The sequence below is a fragment of the Pelodiscus sinensis genome, chromosome 1 (genome assembly GCF_049634645.1).
Source record: "Pelodiscus sinensis isolate JC-2024 chromosome 1, ASM4963464v1, whole genome shotgun sequence".
NCBI lineage: Eukaryota > Metazoa > Chordata > Testudines > Trionychidae > Pelodiscus > Pelodiscus sinensis.
This window is the reverse complement of record NC_134711.1, coordinates 18,714,429-18,721,532: the sequence shown is the minus strand read 5'-3', so window position 1 is coordinate 18,721,532 and position 7,104 is coordinate 18,714,429. Positions and strand designations below refer to the sequence as shown.

The 7,104-nt window shown below is 44.0% G+C and overlaps 1 long non-coding RNA gene across 1 annotated transcript; it reads right to left on the bottom strand.

The window, feature by feature from the left end:
* Positions 1 to 1,177: 1,177 nt before the first annotated feature.
* LOC142826504 (uncharacterized) lies at positions 1,178 to 6,887 on the bottom strand. Its single transcript, XR_012900685.1, has 2 exons — positions 6,559 to 6,887; positions 1,178 to 1,830 (listed from the first exon to the last, which is right to left on the bottom strand). It is a non-coding gene; the product is annotated as an uncharacterized LOC142826504 (long non-coding RNA).
* Between the last annotated feature and the right edge of the window lie 217 nt (positions 6,888 to 7,104).

The window sequence follows — 7,104 nt, the reverse complement described above, 5'->3', positions numbered from 1 at the left end:
TCTAGGTCAGTGTTTCTCAACCTTTTTTTATGAAGTACCCCCTTAAAACAATTAGAATTACCCCCAGTACCTACAGTTTTCAAACACACATTTTTTTTTTCTACCATTGCAACACATTTGTTTAAGCAACTTAATCGTAGCCGGGTGGGCGATCAAATATTGGGTGTAAAAAGTACAAAAATAATAAAGCGCTGTAAAACTTAAAACAAAAATTCAGTTTTCTCCAAATTTCAGTTGTGTTGACGTACCCCCCAGACTTCTCTAGAGTATCCACTAGTTGAGAAACACTGGTCTAGGTCACTTTAATGAATGCCTCTTTGTAAGCCATAAACAAAAAGCAACTGCCTCAGGCATCTCTAGTGAACCTAGAAAATTAGACCACCTAACACTTGAGAAAGCTGCCGTGTTGCTAGCTTTAGTTTATGGTCCCCAAATAAGTGTCACCAAATGTGCACTCTACATCAAAGCCAAGTCTACTTGGCAACTGTCTGATTGAAGAAAACAATTGCACTTCTACATAAGAGACACACTATGCCCTCTGAGCTCCTTGAGTCAATACCTATGAACCATTAACAGTAAAGAAGTATCAGTGTAAGCAAGTCTTGTTTATGTACTGAAAATTTTGTTAGCTGGAGTATTTTGAATGATGGAACACATCAAAGTTTTGATGAAATATTAATACTCTATCACAGACACAGCAGATGTTAAATGGAGCCATACATGAATCAAAGTGAGGCAATAATCAGTTAAGGGAGAGACAAGTTTTCTTCTCTACAACACTTATGGACAGATATGGGCATGAAGTCCTTGGTTCTGTGCAGGTACACAATTCTCCCTCACTTCATATCTGGGAATAGCAAATACCATATGTACACATATAGGCACAATGACTGAACTGATAAACAGCAGCAAGGGGACCCACCATAGATGCAGGAATCCATTCTTGCTACTTTGAGGCACGACAGGACCTATGATAGAGATGGGCACTCTGATCACGGAGAGTCAACAGCAGCTACATTCCAAGCTTGTATTGGAGGCAGGTACTTAGGGCAGTACTGAAGTATAAGACTATGTTGACATTACGGCAGCCAACTGTAACTGGCTCTGTACAGGCCACTTTACAAGAGATTGAATCCTGTCCTTAAAGCCATAGACTCCTAGAAATGAGGAAGGAATCTCAAGAGGCCCTCAAGTTTATTCACATTCCTTAAAAGAACAAGGCAGAAGATCGTTTTAATTATCTCCCCGAAACATTGTTTCTAGCAGCTATTGATCGGCTTTGTAATATCAACAAGGAGTCATTCTGGAAATTTGTTGGGGTTTTTTAAACTGTACTGAGATCCTCAATGCTGTCAGTCAAGGTTGCTCCACAGCTGTTAAGCAAGCTACACTAATTCATGGCAGCTGGGGATCTAGCCCACTAAATTTTGTATCTTCATGAACATCTGAATTTGTTTTCTTTTCCTGCTTAGAGACGGGAAGTCAGAAACTATCATGTCAAACTTACGTGTTAAAATTCAGGAGTGGAATTGAGGACGGCATGGCTCAGGGGATCCTGTGATATAGAGCCTCCTCTCTATATGTCCACCAATTAGGCAGTCCAGAGGATGAGGGTAGTTCAAAAAATCATAATCATGTGTGTGATGGCTCTTCTGTAACCTATGCATTCTCACTCATCTTCAAAGGGAAGGTTAAAAACACAATTACCGCTATAACTGGCAGTAATTGGTATCCTTATTGGCAGCCTCAGAATAAAAGCCAAGAGTTGAATGAACTGTCCTTTTCGCCTTAGAGAGGATTCGTCCAAGTGAAAAGGGAGGTCCCTTGGTGCTGTAGGATAAGAAAGACTGTAAGCAATTGGTTGTAGTCCCAATTTGGTAGAACAGATAATTCAATTCTCTAAAGTGGCTTAAAAATTCCAAACAAAATTATAATACCTTTCATCCAGACATGCTGCGTGGCACTATGTACAAATGTGCAGAGAGGGGTATGTATATACACACACATACATACACATAGTATTACTATATCAATATTATTACATTAATAAATGGTCATAGTGAACCTTTTCAACCCTCTGCATTCAAAAAGCCAAGAAAATAAAGGATGTGAAGCCTGCTCTCAATTCCAGCACAATCAATGTAAACACTCTCATTGACTTCAGTAGGCCTTGGCTAATGTCTTCATAAAGGGAGCCCTGGCAAGTTTTTGCCTGTGATCTTGCAATTGAATCCTCATGAGTGATCCTTGTCACCCATACTTAGCCTCACACAATCATAGGATCATAGAAATGTAGGATAGGACAGGGTCTTGAGGGGCCATGTAGTCTATCACTTTTTGCAGAGGCAGGAATTAGAATAACTAGAGCATCATGGGAACCTACTTTGAGTCAATCCAATGTATCTTCAACTACCAAAGTTATGTCTCCCCATATGTCTCCCTGGAGGCTCTTATTATTATAGTTCTTTTGGAATGCATTAGTTTTAGCAGCAGCATTCTTTAAAAATATGTTTGTCTATTTTATTATGGATATTCTATCAGCCCCTTGTGGAAAGTACTTCTTAGAGAAGGTGGGGAAAAATGGCAGAATAATAAAGGTTGGTAAAAACATCATTGGAAGTATGATGCTTTTCATTTACTTTGATAAGTAACTTTTCTCTGTAGCTTTCCCTCTGGAGCCCATCTCCCTGCCCACACACAGTAGCTCATCTTTTCCTTTCAGTAACTTTTCTCTGACAGTCGAGCCACTTTCAAATATAACTTTCCAGTACAAGAGTTAGTTTGGAAGTTGCAAGGGACCTAGTAGCCACTGGCATTTTCTGAAACAATAAGTTAGTGAAGATAAGTAGCTTTAAATGTGTTTTTTTTTCAAGAGAATTAAGCCACATTCATCTAAGATGACCTTTTGGACCACTTTAAATTTTGTTTTTTGTTGGAACAGCTCTCACTCTCCTTTTCAAAGACTGAAACATCACAGCATCTAGAATATCAGTGAACAGTTGCTGATGGTAGCTTAAAACCTGAGAGTTGTCAGGGAGAACTTATTGTAACAAAGCTCAACCAAAACTTCAGGCTTTACCTGGGGGGCTACTGAATGTTTTAAATGTGTATTTCATTCAAATATTGATTTTTTTAAAACTTGCATGCACCCTCTTTCTCTCTCTCTGGGAGTTCAGCCTTCCATCACTCCCTTTACCAATCTACCCCTTCCCAACACCCCAGATTGCTCTATCAAATGTCCACAGACATGAGTGCTGGAAGTGGCAATGTGTATGCAGAAGAGAAAGCTGAGGTGTGTGCCTGAAAGCACTCCTTTTCCCTTTCAGTTTATTTCTTATTAAATGAAGATGTATAATGGGACAAACCTGGAAATCAACAGTGCTGAAAGGGACCAAGGAGTCTTAACTACCTGGCACTGAGTTTGCAAATGCGGGGCTGGGTTGCATCCATAGCACCATCTATCGGTGGTATCCAACCAGTTCTAGTAAACTAGCCACATTCAACCAGCCAAATATCTACATGTGGCTAGTGGCTGGTGTGTTGGACACCACAGACTATATAATACAACAGGAAACTATTCTCTGTTTGGCGCTGTGGTGGGGGAACTTTTCTTGAATATTGTGTCACACTCTGAGCAAGGTTCTCTTTAAGCTGCATGGCCCTGGAGCTGTTTAATGAGTGCAACCCAGAGGCTCAGGGTTGTTGCACATGGAGCTGCCTGGCTGGGGGAGGGGCACTTCTCCTTCAGCTACAGCAGCAGCTCCCTGAGAGATACTCACTGCGGGAGACAAAGCTGTAACTGAGGGAGAATTGCCCCTCTCCCAGCCAGGCAACTCCATTCCTGGCAGCCCTGAGCCCCTGGGCAGAGCTCATTAAGCACCTGCAGGGCCGTGCTGCCATGCAGCTTAGAGGGAATCTGGACTCTGAGCTCTGTGTTATTTATTTATGGTCCTTCAATGGCCCCCTTTATCATAGCATCTGAGGCTATGTCTAAACAGCATGTTATTCAGGAATAATGCTATTCTGAAATAACATAGTCCGTGTCTACTTTACAAGCAGTTATTATGACATAATGTCAAAATAATGTCGAGCTGGAGGACTTTTTACTCTGACTCCGGTAACCCTCAGGCTACGTCTACATTGGCATGATTTTCCGAAAATGCTTTTAACAGAAAAGTTTTCCGTTAAAAGCATTTTCAGAATAGCACGTCTAGATTGGCACTTTGCAGAAAAGTGTCTATGGCCAATCTAGATGCGGTTTTCCACAAAAAAGCCCCGATCGCCATTTTAGTGATTGGAGCTTTTTTGCAGAAAACAGTAATGTGCTGTTTACACTGGCCCTCTTGCGCAAATGATTTGTGCAAAAGGGACTTTTGCCCGAATGGGAGCAGTACAGTATTTCAGCAAGAACACTGATGATCTTACATGAGATTGTCAGTGTTCTTGCGGAAATTCAAGCGGCCAGTGTATAAAGCTGGCAAGTTTTTCTGCAAAGTCATCTGATTTTGTGGAAAAACTTGCCAGTCTAGACACAGCCTCATTGTACGAAGAGTAAGGGAAGTCAGAGGAAGAGTTCTTTTTCTCCAATTTCCTGCTGTGTAGACAGCAGCAAAAGCCAAAATAAGCTATTTTGACTTAAGCTATGCAATTCACATAGCTCAAGTTGTGTAGCTTATTTCGACTTTAGCCCTGCTGTGTAGACATGCCCTGAGTACTTCCCAATCTTTATTGTATTCACCCTGTGCTGCTATTCTCCTTTTATAGGTGGAGAACTGAAGCACAAAATGAGATTAATGTTTTGCCTGACAGCAATGTCCGTCATGTAGCAAGGAATTGACCCTGGCTCCTCTGAGTCCAGACTAACTCTTGAATCATTGGCCATCTTTTCCGTCCATTACCTGTAATATGTAGGTACACCAGAAAATGCATATAAGGCCTGCCAGACATTTGATGTAACACTGTGAGGTTTCTTTGTATGTCTACACAGCAAAGTTATTTAGAAATAACAGCCGTTATTTCGAAATAACTTTACTAGCATCTACACAGCCAAACCGCTATTTTGACATTAATTTGAAATAGCGGAGTACTTATTTTGAATTTGGTAAACCTCATTCTAAGAGGAATAACGCCAAATTCGAAATAGCTATTTCTAAATAAGTGCTGTGTAGAGTCTTATATAGAAACAGGGGGCCTCCAGCCTTCCCAAGATGCCCTGGTGTCCACTCCAGCCTCAACCACTTCTCTCTGTCCCTCCACTCCGGAGCCCTTAAAGGGGTTGACTCTGGCCACAGTGCCCGTGCCAGTTCAGAGCCTACCATCCCAGAGCCAGCAGTCACTGCACCTGACCCAGTGGCCCCAAAACATGAGCCAGCAAGCCACTGGCAGCCAGCCCTCCATCACGCCTCAGGAGCAGTCTGCAGCTTCCAGGAGCCTGCCAGGGCCTGGAGAAGGTGGGTGCCTTCTTGGTCCAGCGTGAAGATCATGGACCTTATTCAGGTTTGGGGGGGATGCCCCCAATGTCCATGATCTCCACACTAGACGGAGGAATGTGGCGTCTATGGCAGGATAGCTGCCAGCGTGGCCACCAAAGGCCACATGCGAACCCAGGAGCAGGTTCACATGAAAATCAAGTTGGTCCGGCGAGACCTCCAACCCTGAGCCCTGGGCCTCCCCTCCCCCTTCTTCCCTTTGCTTCCCCCTTCCACCTCCCTCCTCTCCTCTCCTCTCCTCTCCTTTCCTTTCCTCTCCTCTCCTCTCCTCTCCTCTCCCACCTCCTTTCCCCAGTCTCACCAGAATTTCATTCCCCGCCCCCAGTTTTGTTAACTAAAGAGAGTTTGTGTTCATGAAATACATGTATTTTATTTTACATAAGGAAGGGGGGTTAGGGAGGGGTAAGTGGAAGGACATGAGGGAGGGATGAGGCACAAGCCCCCAGTGGGGCAGACCAGGGAGACTCTTCATGCTCCTCAGGATGGAAGCTCTCCGACAGGGCCTCCTAGATACTGACAGCCCCCCAATGGACCTCCCGGGTGGCAGCCTGCAAAAAGTGCAGCCAGGCTCACAGTAACACATCCACGAGAAGCACCAGAGTGTCCAAGGGCAACTTTGGCTCCACGTTGCAGAGTGCTGTGGTGTCCCGAGTCAGGGCAACCAGAGCACTCAGAGACAAAATGCTTTGCTGTCCCTCATCGAGGTAGGCAAGCAAGCAGGGAAACCTTAGAACTGGCTGTCCAGGGGCAGTCTCTTTAAGCACAAGTGTCAGATAGCCTCAGGCAGCAGCCACACAAAGGAACTCCTGACCTGATATCCTGCCGGACCTGGTTCTGGCCAGCCCTAAATGCGATTCAGCATCCACTCAGTGTGGAGGCGCTATTTTGAAATAGCAAAAAGCTATTTTAAAATGCATTTTGTGTGTAGACGAGTTATTTCGAAATAGCTTATTTTGAAATAGCTCAGTGTGTAGATACGTTATTTCAAAATAGCTTATTATTCACAGCTCAGTGAAAGATACCACTGAAATTGACCTTATTTCAAAATAACACTATAGTGTAGACATACCGTTTGATAGGAAGGGAAGCAGTGCTGCTGTGTGAGCTGATGGGTTTTTTTCACTCACTAAAGTGCCTGGATTTCTGTGCTGCATATGAAAGATACAACAGCAGTAAAAGTGGAGAGTTCCACTTCATTGTTCATCACTGGGAGATGGTGGAAAGGAGCATGCTAGGGCCAGGTCGCTCCACTTCTCATAGCTCCCAGCACTGCTGGTGGGTGCGGGGGATGGGTCTGGCCCCTACTGGCCCCAGTAATCCTGCAGGATACCCTGGCCCCATGAGGCTGCCCCAGACCACCCAATGCATGGGATGGCTCTGGATTCACCCAGCCTGGCTAACCCCCGATCCCATGGTTACTGCTGCTGCTGGCATCATCACAATGGGCATCATCACAAAGGAGGAAGTGGACCCACAGATAATGAAAGCTCAGAAGTTGAAGTGTGGCTGGAGATATACTACTATGACTGTTGCCAAGGTTGTGGGATTTTCTGCATCCTTAGGCAAGAGGGATTAACAAAGCCATGGCTGGAATGATCTATTTGGGTTAGTCCTG